Here is a 14214-nt window from a genome sequence, read left to right on the forward strand (position 1 = left end):
CTGCAATGTACGTCCTAGCACTTTACTCTGCACCAGTGTAGTCCATGCCACATCTGTCTATGCCACTTTACTCAGCAACACAGCCCTCTCCGTCACTGTACTCTGCACCACTCTACTCTGTACTAATGCATTCTATACCAATACACTCTACGCCGCTGCACTCTAAGAGACTCTAGTCTGGATCACTCCACATCACTGCACTCTACAGCACTATAATCTATTCTGAGCTGCTCCACTCTATGCTACTCTACCCTGCACCACTCTACGCCACTGCATTCTATGCCACTCAAGTCTACTCTGTGCCTATGCACTATACACCACTTCACACTACTGCTCACTGCCACTTTATTGTACGCCATTCTACTCTGTGCCACTGCGCTCTATGCCACTCTACTCTGCACCACTCCACTGCAATCTACTGTGCACCACTCTATGCCTCTGTATTCTGTTGCTGCATTGTGTGCCACTGAATTCTATGCATCTGCACTCAATACCTCTACACCACTGTATTCTGCAACACTCTATGCCAATGCACTCCACACCAGTCCACTCTACTGTATGCCACTCCTAAACACAAGACTCTCTGCCACGCCACAACATTCTACTCCACTTTTCACCATTGCACTCTACGATACTCTGCCCCACTCTCCTCTGTGACACTAACTTTTAGCCATGCTAAACAGTAGCCACTCTGGTGTATAACATGGCTAAAACACATTGGCAAAGCCAATAACTCTTGCATAGAAGAGACCTATTGGCTTTGCCAATATTTGTTAGTACTATGGGGTCCTGAGGTCCCTGAAAGCACTGTGAATGTGCAAGTAATTATTTTAAACATGTATTACACACATCATAATGTAGGCTGCTACAAAATGTGTATATGAATTTAGGTTAAACATAAAAAGTGATTCTAAACTATATATTTCAATATCTTTTATAACTGTGCATTAAAAACACACACTCCACAGCTCAGCTTGGAACAACACCCTTTCAGTACCTCTGTAAAAGAAAATATCTTTGCCCTCCGAAAGTTTCAAGTGACTCCTTCCTTTGAAGCCAATACAGGCTTCCAGGCCCCTTTACATGTGCAGATTCACAAGCTGCTCACATTTGCATTTCTTTCAGGAAGGAGGCACCCTGGCAAGAAGCCCCTGCTTCTTATCTGTCTGTCTCTCCCTAGGGATCAAAGTACAGAGACTCCCTCCCTCACACTCCAGCTGGGGAAACTTAAATTAAGTTTTGTGCTTTTGCCCAAAGGCTAAAATCACAGACAAATGCCATCCGTTAAGTAATCCTTCATGGACAACGGATGGCAGGGCGAAATTATGGGCAGTCCATCAAAATTACAGACGGGTGGTCACCCTAGTGAGGGTGCCACCCCACCGCTGGAAGGGGAACGATAGCAGTCGCCCATTAAAAAAGTTCTTTCAACCAAAGTGATAACAATGGTGATACAGCAGACTTTCAAGCCATGGCTATGTGGAGCTTCAGGAGAACACGTGCCAAGTCGAGGAACCTGACAACGTATCTACTCTTGCGCGTCTGTGTGGTCAGTCCTAGGAGGCAGTGAAGTGGATCACCCTGCAGAGGGCAATCCATAATGTCAGGTAGGATCTGAACGCCGTGCCCCAAGTAGCGGGCAATCTCCAGGCAGTCCTATTCCGTGTAATAAAAGTCAGCCTCAGGACAGAGGCGACGGGTCATCTTGGAGGAACACCCATAAAGATACAGTGGAGACGCATCAGAGTCAGCTATGTCTAGGGGTCATAGTTGAATTGACTGTATTTCAGGCAGGAGTTCCTAGAGACTCCCCACACCTGTTCCAGCACACAGGTCCACTGCCTGTCCACCAGGTCCTTGCCAAGAGACCGAGTCTATTTATTCATTAGGGCCAGGAGGTGCGGCACACGAAGCTCCAACAGTCTGCCGTAGAGAAGTGTGATTTCTGGCTTACTGAAACCATGTCCTAACAACACCTATGGCACCAAGGACGTGACTGGTTCAGTATGCCCCAGCCCTCGCACATTCCCAATAGTCACTACAGGGCATTGTATGTCAAAAACTGGCCCTCATGAATCTCATACCTCTCACTGAGATCCTGAAAGGACATCAGGAGTTGCTGTTCATACTGGTCCCCCAATACTTGCCCTCCCTGTTAATAAGAACTAGATACTTCCTTATTTGTAGGAGAGGATGGGGGCCCTATGTATGATATGGCTATGACCCCTTGAGATTCTTAACGTCCGCACTGTAACTGCCCAACAATAAACACAATCCTTTCACCTCCACCCCCATAGAAGCCTCTAAGTTTTAATGAAAGTGGAGCTCTGACCTGGTGCCATAGTTTGGTGGCCTCAGTTATGACAATGTGCTCTGACATATTGCCAAATTAGGGACCACTTCCTAGAGGAGCATGTCTGGAGAACAGTTCTTGTGTTTATGGGTCTGGGGGAGTATGGTGTCCCCCCATACCTTTGAATGAATGCAAAGCGATTGTACTCATGGAGGAAGAGACACTGTTGTTGCTGAGTGTCAAAGTGATCCTGTCATGCTTGGGTGGGCCTTGCAACAAGCTAGGGATACCCCAAAGTCTTAGACATAGAGGATAAGCTCACTCAAAGATGGATTGATCCCACAGGGTCACAAGAGGTGTATTCCCATACTCCGAGTCATGAAATACCTTTCACTTCCTTTGCTTTTTGTCTGCACCATGATGTGAGTATGCCAGTCCTTTACAGCTGTCGGCAAAAGGTGAGAGAACCCTTTAGAACATGCAGGAGTGTCGACTTGTCCCAGTGTGTAGAAAAATAAACACTCATCAGGAACCTAATTTCTTAGATTCAAAGGGTTACTAGTGCTAGAATCTGCCTGGTCATAAGCTTTTCACCCCTAGTATAAATGACTTATTTGCTTCCATCACCAAACATCCAGGTTTCCCAAATTTATGTAAATTTCCCTTCAGATTGTTTGAAGATATGTACATTTTCCAGTAGCTAGTGAGATAACCCATGGTGGTCCCACTTTGTCGTAGAGATTCAATCCATAATAAAGAAATGACATTGGGCATAGCCATACATGTGAAAGTCTATATTTCTTTTGTCTTGTACTGTTTCTCCACTGGGTGATTCAGGGGAAATTATAATGATGTTGTTGGGTTGTGAGGTTGAGCCTCCTCACATGCACACAGAGACCTGTCTGTGCATTGAGCACCTCACAGGGACGAACACTTGGTATTTGCATTGGAATTATGGAGCTTCACTAGAATCAGGCTACCCTTAGTTTTTATGACAGAGGAGATATGGGGCCAGATGTATCAATGGAATTTGCATTTGCAAACGGTGCATTTCCGGTATATTCCACCATCTGCGAATGCAAAATCACCTTTCATAATGTATGAAAGGCATTTGCAGCTTATTTTTAAGGAATTGCTAAAATAGAGATTCCTTAAAATTGGACTAGTTTTTGCGAATTACAGTCTGCGATTCGCAAATAACGAATCACAATACAATGTATCAAGCATTTGCAAATTGTGATTAGTCGCAAAATAGGTTTTTGCATGTGCAATTTACCACAAATTGAAATCAGGCGGTAAAAAGGTGCAACCTATATAAAGAGGCACTGGATGCATCAGCCCTTTTCAACAATGGCTGCACTCTATGTCAGGGCGAGGAGGATGAGGATCCTGGCAGGTATGAGGTGAGGGAGGAGGAGACAGGAGCGCATTTTCAGAGTGCGCATTACCCCATTTGATCAGGCAGAGGAGGAGATTTATGACAAGCACAGGTTGAACTCTGGCATTATACTTTACTTAATAGCTGATTTACAACCCCTACTGCAGCAACACACACACACACACACAGAACCAATGCCATACCCATTCATGTGCAGGTATTATGCTCCCTGCACCTCTTAGCCATAGGAAGCTACCAAGGGGTCATAGCAGCAGCTAGATGTGTTTCTCAAAGTGTGCTTTCACGCTTCTTTAATGCATTCCTAAATGCTATGTTCACAAAACTTCATCTGTACATAAAATTCCCCAACACCCCACAGGATTTGCAAAAAACTAAATTAGATTTCTACCAGGAAGCCCAATTTCCACATGTCATTGGCTGCATTGATGGGCACATGTAGCAATCTGTCCACCATCGGTAACAGAGTATGTCTATAGGAATAGGAGAAGTACACATGCTATGAACATCCAGGTCATATGCAATGCCTCCAACATAATAACTGATCTTGTAGCACACATGACTCATACATCTTCAGGCACAGTGGAATACACACAAGACTTCTTGCTGGGGAGTTTGACGAAGGATACCTACTTGGTAATATAACAGTGAACAATGTTGCATAACGTATATTTGATGTCACAGATAACAAAAACTCATTTTACACTCCTGTTATTTCAGGGGACAGTGCATATGCAGTGCGGTCCTTCATCTTGACAGCATACCTCAATCCTGCCACTCCAAGTGAATGGAGATACACAGCAGCATACAGGAGGACACAAAGCGTGATTGAGAGGACCTTCAGCCTGCTGAAGAGTCATTCCCGATACCTACTTAAGAGAGGGGGCACACTGCAACACAGTCTGGAAACCACCTGCAAGATCGTGGCCACATGTGCAACAACAAGAGGCATACCAGTCAAACCCACAAAGACAGCCTCCGATGATGATGACAACCCCTTGCCACCCCTTCACCCAGCAGACAGAACCAGAGCAGCAGAGGGCAGGCAAAGCTGAGATTACGCACAGCTATTTCTGATGTAGATAATGACAACACCGCGTCTACTTTCATTTTTTGCTGTAGGTATCACATTTATTGCCTTGACTTCAGGACATATATGTGTGGATAGGACATAGGTATACAAAGACACAATCAGGTCCGAATTGCAGATGTGACACTATTGACATCATAGTATCAATGCTTTGCTACATAATATGCAAGGCCCTGAGCTTCTCAACATTACTTTTTATGTCCACGCACTCCACTTGAACGCTCAGTAGGCTAAGTGGCACCTCTTGTTGCAGGTTCAGAGACAGAACTGTGTCTGGAACTGCGATGCCTAGGATCCATCACAGGGGCTGTGACACTGCTGAAGCAAGAGAGCTCCTCACTATCCCCACCACCCAGATCGTTGTTGCAGCACTTTGGGCTGTCTGCATTGTCTCCAATACACTGGTGACTTGCACCAATCCTCGTGCAACATCCTGACTTCAATGTGCCATTTCTACTTGCATGTCCACAGCACGTTGTGACAGCAAAGCAGTTGTGTTAGTGAGCCGGTTGACAGATCTGCTGAACCCATCCAACCTACCCATCAATTGGGGATGGCACCTTCGGTGGGTGACATGCTCCTGCAACATTACAGTACAGAGTTCCTTAATGGCATTTGTCATCTCCCTTACGTGTTCTGCTGTAGCTTGCTGTCCCTCATGCAGCTTGCACATGTTGTGATTGAGAGACACCAACTGCCTGTGCATTTATCTCACGTGTTTACATTGCAGGCGCTGCACTTTCAACATGGATGCCTCAAGACCACCGAACAGTGATGGGCCCTCATCTTCTTCTGTGCTCTGTCTGCCTTCTTCACAACGCCTCCTGAGGGGCGGAGACTGATGCTGGAACAAAGACTGCTGTCTGTGGGTGCTTCTACCCTCTAAAGGTGGTGCGGGTACATCTTCCTGCAATTCATCGGACTCCAGAGTGAACTCAGGGAGGGGTTGCACTCTTGCCCTGCGCCTGGTTGGTGCTGGTATGATGGACACACTGGTGTTTGACTGTGGCTGACTTTTGTTATTCCAACCTTTTCCACTTTCTGCTACGTCAGGGCCCGGAACATCTGCAACAACAATGTGCAGCATGTCATTCATGATGTTCACCTTGCATTTGTAGTCTTACACTTACTTTCATGATAAACATTTCCCCGGGCATAGTGTCTCTATTTGGCTGTTGTGTTGTTTCTCTGTTTGGTTTTACGCTATACTGCTATTTATGTAGTAGATGCACTTTTGGTGTATGGAGTACCACTCCTGTAAGGCATTGTTGTGTTGAATGGAATATGTGGCATGGACTATTTATCACAGTGCATAGTGCCATTGCAATTTTCAAATGGACATTTGTACATGCACATATGGTGATTCGAATCATTACTGCCCTTACCTTTGCTGGTGCCAGGTGTGCCTGAGGTGTCTATGACAGTGACACCACCTACTGCTTCAGGCAGCAGTGTTGACTCCATGTCTTCCAAGGAGGTGGACGGTGTCTGGATGGGTGGTCCACCACCATTGCTCCTTGCTTCCTTCAGCCTGCTTGCTACCCTCTCTTTGGCATGTGATCGCAAGTCATACCAGTGCTTGCGTATCTCCTCAATTGAACGCTGTGCAACACCCACTGCACAAATCTTGGTCTGGATGTCAGTCCACATTTTCCTCTTCCCACTTTCTAGGACCTGTAGTAAGTGTTTGTCAAATAACTGGTCATGGTTCCTGATCACGTCTTCTATGAGCACCTCCAGTTCCTGCTCACTGAATTTCAGTTTTCTTTTTCTACCTCCTGTGTCCTTGCCATTTCCATCAGTGGCCATTGTGTTCTCCTGGTCTTGGCTGACTCTCCTGAGTGCCTCCCTGGTGCTGTGCTGGATCTCTCTGCCTGCTACTTTAGCTCAGGCTTCTCCTAACAGCATGCACTGACTCATTTTATGTTTGTGATGTCATCAAGCTGCTCCAGAATACTAAAATCGCAATTTGCGATTTCCAAATACTGATTCACCATTTTACAGAATTGCTATTTGGTACTCGTTATTTGCGATTGCAAATTTGAAGTAATGGTAAACAATTCTGTGATGGTGTTGTTACATCGCATTTTGCGAATCCCAGTTAGCGATTTGGTAAAAATCGCTATTTGGTATTCGCAAATGCGAACCTTCATACATCTGGCCCATGGTCTTCTCCCTGTATTGATACCCTCGGTTTGGCTTATGGCCTTCTGTCAGTGGCTGGTTCCCCTCAGATTGAATGATAATATGTTTCTGGCCTTGCGCCACGTCACTGGCTCTCAATTTTAATGACAATGGGAAACCTTTAAGGAGAGTGGGACTCATGCCTGCTGCAAGGACTGGGGCCCTCAGTTTTAATAAAAGTGGGGCCTTGGCCGGTGCATATGCGTTATATAATTGGATTTAATTTGACACAGTTTAATTTGCTGCTAGGGTCTGGCGTTACTGACAGCGGAGTTCTGAAACACCTCCTGTGTCTAGACCCTCAGTTTTTCTTAGTTTTAATGCACAGGGGCTCCTGACAAGTTTCCAGTGTCTGTAACCCTCTGTTTACTAACAATGTGATCCCGACCTGCGTCTCAAGGACAACTGTTTTCTGCAAAAATGAAAATGCTCACTGTTGGAAAACACATCCTGAATAAATTGATTGAAAACAAATGAAATATGAAGAATAGGCACACCAGCAACACAAAAGCATCAAAACGCTATAAAGTCTAAAAGTCTTGCTTGACTTCATTCAAAGGAAGGAGTGAGAGGTTTAGACCACAAGCTATTCAAACTTCAATGTTGGTGGACCCAGAACAACACATTCAATCAGAAACTCACTATCTTTAAAACCGAGGGCTTCAGACTAATCTATGTGAAGACCCTCCGTCTAGATTTTACACACTTGCTACCTTTTTCGCCATTCTCTTTACTACCACACAACAGACAGGTACTTTGATGTTGCACTTTGCTACTTCCCCAAAGTAAGAAATTGGATTATTATTTGGGGTGGATGACTACCCACCTCAAGGAATAATCACAACTTTTGTTAGGGTGAATCCACAAAGACAGTAAATTAACCTGAGCCTGACCTCCTGGTAACTACGGCACAGAGCAGACAGGTTTAACTTAGAGCAATTCGTAAAGTATTTATACAGTACCAGAAGAGTAATAGAGTTGAAATGCAGCACAATAAAAACTGAATTAAAAAATAGAGTAACAGGTATAAACAAAACCAGAGATATACATTTTTAAAGTTTTAAGTAGGATTAGTGCCAAGAAGCATAATGTGTCAATGCCAGTCAATGGTCTTTATAGACCGGGACCTAGGCGCAATTTGATGCTGATAGCAATGGTGCGAGGGTCAGATAACCAACCAGGTTCATCCTGGTCAAATATTTTCCCTTATGACTTTAGTCCTTTAAGTCCCAATCCACCCTAGGAGTACACTTCTAAGCCCACCAGGACCTCAAATGAGGCAAGTAAAGGCTCACTGGATGTCAGGCAGAGGCCAACAGTAGGGTTGAGTCCTTGTCCAATTGCCACTGGTCAGATGGGTAATTGAAGGTAAAGGCCTCTTGTAGCTTGTTGTGTCCCTGTAGCTTTAACAGGAGGTAAGCGTTATGACCCTTGGAGTCCACTTCTTTGTCCTGGGTACAAGAGAGAACAAGTCAGTCCTTACAGGGCACTTTTCAGGTTGCAGATAGCAAGTTTAGTCCACTTCTGATTTTCCTTAGTTCAGAGGCGTTCTGAAGTGAGTGCCTAGAAGTGCCACATTTATGCCTGGCATGAGCTAGGGGGTGGGACTCCCCAACCAATGGGGTGTAAGCTCCTAGTGCCAACTCAACTCACTCAAGATTGGAGAAGTCTTCAGCCACACTAAATATGAGCCCTGAAGGCTGGGGATGTGTGTGTGGATGGTGTGCTATGATAATCCTAGTGATCTCTCACATCTAACACTAATATCTATTTAGGGGCAGCCACTGTACCCACAATAAACTTAAAGGACAGAAGTCTGGTAGAACAAAACAGGATTTTCCAGCAGCCAGCAAGTGGGGACATAAGAATTGTTTTGGCATCCTGTTCTTGCCCTTTAGAGTGCGGCCCAGGTATTACATGTAAAACCCCAGCAGACCTGTGAAGCAGGATTTGAAAATCCAGCAGGATTTGACCTTTGACACTACACTGTCAAAAAGGTTGCTCACAGGTCCGACCCTGCATATTCTGTCAGATTCACAGGGGTCATCTCTGCCCATTCAGGGCAGCCTATTGTTTGCTCCTGGGAGGCATTTTACACCTATTCAAATGCTATGTACTGGCTGGCAGAAGTGACAGAGCAAATGCAAATGGGCCTCTGGAAGCTTTATGCAAGGAAAAGATAATTTTATCTTTTTCCTAAATTATTTATCTAATGCATTTTCTTTAATATTTATCAAAACTCCAACTTCACAATTGAATTGGATGTTTAATAACTATTGAAACATAGTGTTTAATCTTTTCCTAGCTGTTTCCTAGCCGAAATAAAATTATTAAATGTAATAATGTAACCAAGTGTTTTTCTATGCAAGAACCAGCTTGGATAGTAGCTTTTGGTGCCTTTTCACTGTAAGGCCATATTTAACATTAAATTCCTACATGTCCTACTTTTAAATATCATGCACCCTGCCTTAGGGGCAACAGCGCTTACGCAGGGATCCGGCAAAAGGCAAAAAATCCAGAGTGACCCTGCGGAAAGAGCAAATATCCAACACCCACTAAACATCATTCTATTTGCACACATGACCACCCATCATAGCCTAATCTCCACTCCACACTGTCTCCACATACATTCCTATGCCTTCCCCACTATTCCGTTGAATACCTAACAAAGGAGGACTGTGTTGCTTCCCTTGTCATCCACACTTTCAAGTTCCAGTCAATTACTTTGCAGTCTGACAATGCCTACAGCTTTATCTCTGCTGATTAGTCCTTCAAAGTGTATTGCCTGGCACAGAAGTAACAATAGTGCAGTATAAACTGCCATAGCAGAATTGTACCCTGCAGTCAGGATGGTGAAGGTTCAAAATTCATAAGCTGCACCTTCAATATAATTAAATAATTCATGCAACAGATGACATATACAAATATGGTAAAAATTTCCAAATAATTTATTTTGTTGACTTTTGTAGGTTTTTTATTTTAAGACACTAACACAACACGGCTAAGCCTCGTGAATTAAAGTTCAGAATTTCTAAACATGAACTTAGAAACTTAAAGAAAAACATTCCCAATGGCATTGCCACGATGAGCCAAGGAACCCACATTTTTCTTCTCCACTTTATAAATTAAAAAATATGTGTGAGTGCATATGGCACAAATTATGGCCAACTAAACCAGATATCAGTGGATGTTTTTGAATTGTGCACAGTATAAACTGCAGCACATAGAGGTGCTTCCACAAATTAAAGCCAATACGACTAGCAGAGGCAAGTGTGCAATTTTAGTTTACCAACTCAAGCAATGTCCAAACATTCATGAAATATAACAATAAACGAGCTGCCATTAGCCCAGGCACACCAGCCATAGCACTGACATGCCCTCTTTCAGGCAGCTGAGCCCATGTGATCAGGCAAAATGCCATTAACCAAAGTGCAAGACAGCCGAGGGAGGAAGTGGGTTGGTTCACTGAGCCATGCTGTATCCTGTGGTGGGCAGAAGCAAAGTATGAAAGAACAGACGATTGGACGAAAATATATTTATATATATATATATGGATGCATCGTTTATTATGATGTTTTTGGAAAATGTGAGGCTAGTGAGAGAGCCACAGCTGTCTCTGGGTCGGAGCTAAAAATAAGGTACAGTAATGTAGAGCTTTTCTCAAAAGGACACAGGTTGGGCAAGTGGGGAAGGCAGTATTTGAGCACATTTTCCTACGCCACACAGTCTAAAATTCAGCCACAGGACGTTATCTCCTCCTCCGGGTTTACATCAGATGCAAGTACTCTATGTAGAGCTGTCTTTAAAGAGTTTAAGGCGTGTACTGTGTAAGATAATGTTCTCTTGCAAAGTAAAGAACCACAAGCAAAATCATCCAATCACTAAATTAAAACTCTTGCGATGCAGACTTAGAAAGAACAACTGCATAAAAGACAACCCATTTAAAGTAAGTATAAAACAATCCATTGATTAAAATGCTGCATTTATGTTCTCTGTAATACAAAGTTAAACATGATGGTTCTGAGCACATTATTTACAAGGTAGTACGTCAAACCTTCTTTCAGATAACATTTAAACAGAGACATTAAAAGAGGTCAACGAGTCAGTTGGGTCCCAGGGGGTTCAGGAACTTTGTTCTCAGAATACAGGCTCTCAGAGGAACAGATTTGTGAAATTCAACTCAGCTGCAGCCACTACCATATTTTCACTTTCTTTTACTGCATTTAATTCATGCTGTAATTTGGTGCAAACAGAAAAAACACGTTTCAAATTGTATTCATGTCCAAACTAAGTTACAGCAGCATTCCTTCACTTAGCTAGATGTGGCCATTTTCCTTCTTATCAAGACTGCATTGGAAAGCAGAGGTAGGGGCAAGTGACCTGGCTTCATTCAGGTTTTGCACATCAATTAAATGAAAAATAAAACTGAACCAGAGACTGATACTTGAATTAAGTCACGCTCCAGCCTTCCTTGATTCAACCACCAGTATTCTGCATTAGGTAACATCCTGAGTAGCAGTGCATGTTGATAGACGTGACTACGAGATCAGCCTGCAATGATGACTTTGGCTCTTACCTACTTCACCGGATTCTCAATCCTCTCCTCCCAGATCTCACATAGAGGATGCATCACACACTGAGAGTTCTGAAAAGCTGAGGGCTGCGATGCAAGTTCCTGCATTAGGGCACGTCATGCAGCGGCAGTTCCAATGCGGAGCTGCGGGGAGATGCCTTGCGCTGCATTAGCTCTGCCCAAAGACCACAGTTGGGCTGGCAGAGCACCTTCAGGCCCACTTCCAAGGGTCCGTGACTGAGATAGCACCACATGTAGGGTCAAGACTCACAGCAGACAGACTCCAGATGCAGGGTTCAGGATGGGTGAAGCCTTTTATGTCCCTGGGGCTCTGATCAGGAGGCCAGCCAACTAGCCTTCAGAGTCACGCTGGTAGTCCTGGGTCCAAGATGCAGGTCTAATCCTTTTCACTAAGGCAGCAGGGATGCGGGACAGCAGAGGTGCAGGGCAGCAGAGTAGCAGGGCAGCAGGGTAACAGTCTTTCTTGCATCACAGTATCACAGCAGTCCTTCTGAGTCTTTCACAGGTCCAGAGATGTCCTGAAGAGTTGGGTCTGATGGTCCATTATTTACATCTGGTGCCAACTTGAAGTCAGAGAAGGTTATGGAGGTTTCCAACACCAAAGGTGCTTGGAATCTCCTGCCTCCCTGCTCTGGCCCCAGCTTGTCTGAAGGCACAAAAGACTGGTGTCAAACCATTTGTGAGGGTGCTCACATGGGTTTGTGGTGTGTAAATGTGGTAGATGGCAGATCTCCCCCCCCCCATCAAGTAAGACATGGGCAATACCCATTCCACCTTTGTCTCACTGCCTGGGAGCAATACACAAAGAGTAACTGCCAGCTACACCTAGTCATGTGACCCGGGATACAAGTTACATGCATCAAATGGTTAGGGCAAGAAAGTGTCTGAAAGTGGCATTTTCAGATTTGTGACTTAAAATCAAACTTTACCACTAAAGAAGGTTTTAAATTACAATTCTTTAGACACCTAACTTGACACGCCAACTTGCTCATAATTGAAAGTTAGCACTTATTAAATGTTATAAGGTGACCCAATGTTATCCTATGGGAGAGGTAGGCCTTGCAGTAGTGAAAAACAAATCAAAGAGGTTCTCACTACTAGGACATGTGAAACCTAAAAGCACATGCCCAACCTTTTAAATATACTGCACCCTGCCCTCTGGGCTGTTTAAGGCCTATCCTAGGGCTCACTTATATTTATTAAAAATGAATTTTAGGTGTGATAAAAGGGTTATTTTGTGAGATCTAAATGGTAGTTTAAAACTGCACACACATCCTGCAAAGTCAGGCCTGAGACATGTTTAAAAGGCTACTTAAGTGGGGGTCATAAGTGCTGCAGGCTTACTAGTAGATTTTAATTTACAGGCCCTAGGTATCCATAATACCACTGTACTAGGGGTCTTACAAGAAAATTAAATGTGTCAATTGGGTGTAAGCCAATTTTGCCATGCTTAAAGGAGAGAGCACAAGCACTTTAGCATTGGTTAGCAGTAGTAAAGTGTGCAGAGTCCTAAAGCAAGCCAAAATAAAGTCATCATAAACAAGAGGATGGAAGGCAAAAGGTTGGGGGAAAACCACACTAAGGATGTCAGGTCAGACATACCCTAGTGCTGTGATCTCCTTCACTTAGGCCTTCCACTGCACCTGTGTCTTATGCCTACTTACATCTCCTTCCTTGGTCATTCTTGGTAACTTTAACTGATGAGTTCACAATTGCCCAAACACTGGAATCTGATGAAGGGAACAAAGTAGCAAACCTTAGGTCTCTGTGTACAGGCTGGTGGGCTATATTTTAAGTCATATAGAAATCTGAATACCCGGTAAGATCACTTGAATTATTTTGAAGAGGGCAGCGAGGACTTGGTATATTCCTCATACCTGAATTGGGTAACACATTCCTTTTTACCTCCAATTTGTTTCTGTCCCTGATGTGGTGATTCTTGATGATGGATTTACCTAAGGCTTCTCACTACCAATTCACATTACATCCTCACTGTCTTAATTCCAGCTCATAATACGCTTGGTGCGTCAGAAACTCCCTAATGGCATCCTGCTATCTATGATATTATTTTGAAAATCTTCTATGATGGTGGGCCATAAACATTGCAGCATAAGTGCCCCTTATTTGCTATTCTGTTGATCCATTCATTTGTTGATTAACTATCCAGTGAACAAAATGTGTATTAAAAGATAAATCAGAATCGGAATGTTGATGAAATTCCCTATTCGGTAGCAATGTTCTTTGTAGCAGTCAAGGCCACTAACCTGTTTGCTTCCAAGGCTTCATCATAACCTTTCACCACAGCAGATTGTCGTCAATGATGATGGCACTACTAGGGAAAGGGAGACGGATCTGGAGAAAGGATAATTGGCTCCAAGCAATGGTCCCATCCAAACAGTACAAAACCCTCTGGGTAGGCTGATGAACAAGGAATTAATGAAGTTCCTGCAAAAAGAGTTTAGAGAGTAATGTGATTAACACCACTGAATATATGTTCACTCGCCAATAACTGGAACAACAGCACCTTTCAAATTAAGATTAAAAAACGTATTCCATGAAATACCTTTCTAAAATATTGAAGTTGCTTAGAAATTATCCTCCAACTGTTCTACTTTCACAAAATCCTAAAATATCTAGATGAGCCTCCTAATAACTGT

At 43.7% G+C, this 14214-nt stretch overlaps 1 long non-coding RNA gene across 1 annotated transcript in view; it reads right to left on the bottom strand.

Annotated features, from left to right (window-relative positions):
• Window positions 1-14214, bottom strand: part of LOC138259148 (uncharacterized) — a 110970-nt gene that overhangs the window by 12729 nt on the left and 84027 nt on the right. The window contains exon 2 of the long non-coding RNA XR_011198648.1: window positions 13822-14002. This is a non-coding gene — a long non-coding RNA (uncharacterized lncRNA). The remainder of the gene's footprint in view (window positions 1-13821; window positions 14003-14214) is intronic.

This window comes from Pleurodeles waltl, chromosome 2_1 (assembly GCF_031143425.1).
Source record: "Pleurodeles waltl isolate 20211129_DDA chromosome 2_1, aPleWal1.hap1.20221129, whole genome shotgun sequence".
NCBI classification, from domain to species: domain Eukaryota; kingdom Metazoa; phylum Chordata; class Amphibia; order Caudata; family Salamandridae; genus Pleurodeles; species Pleurodeles waltl.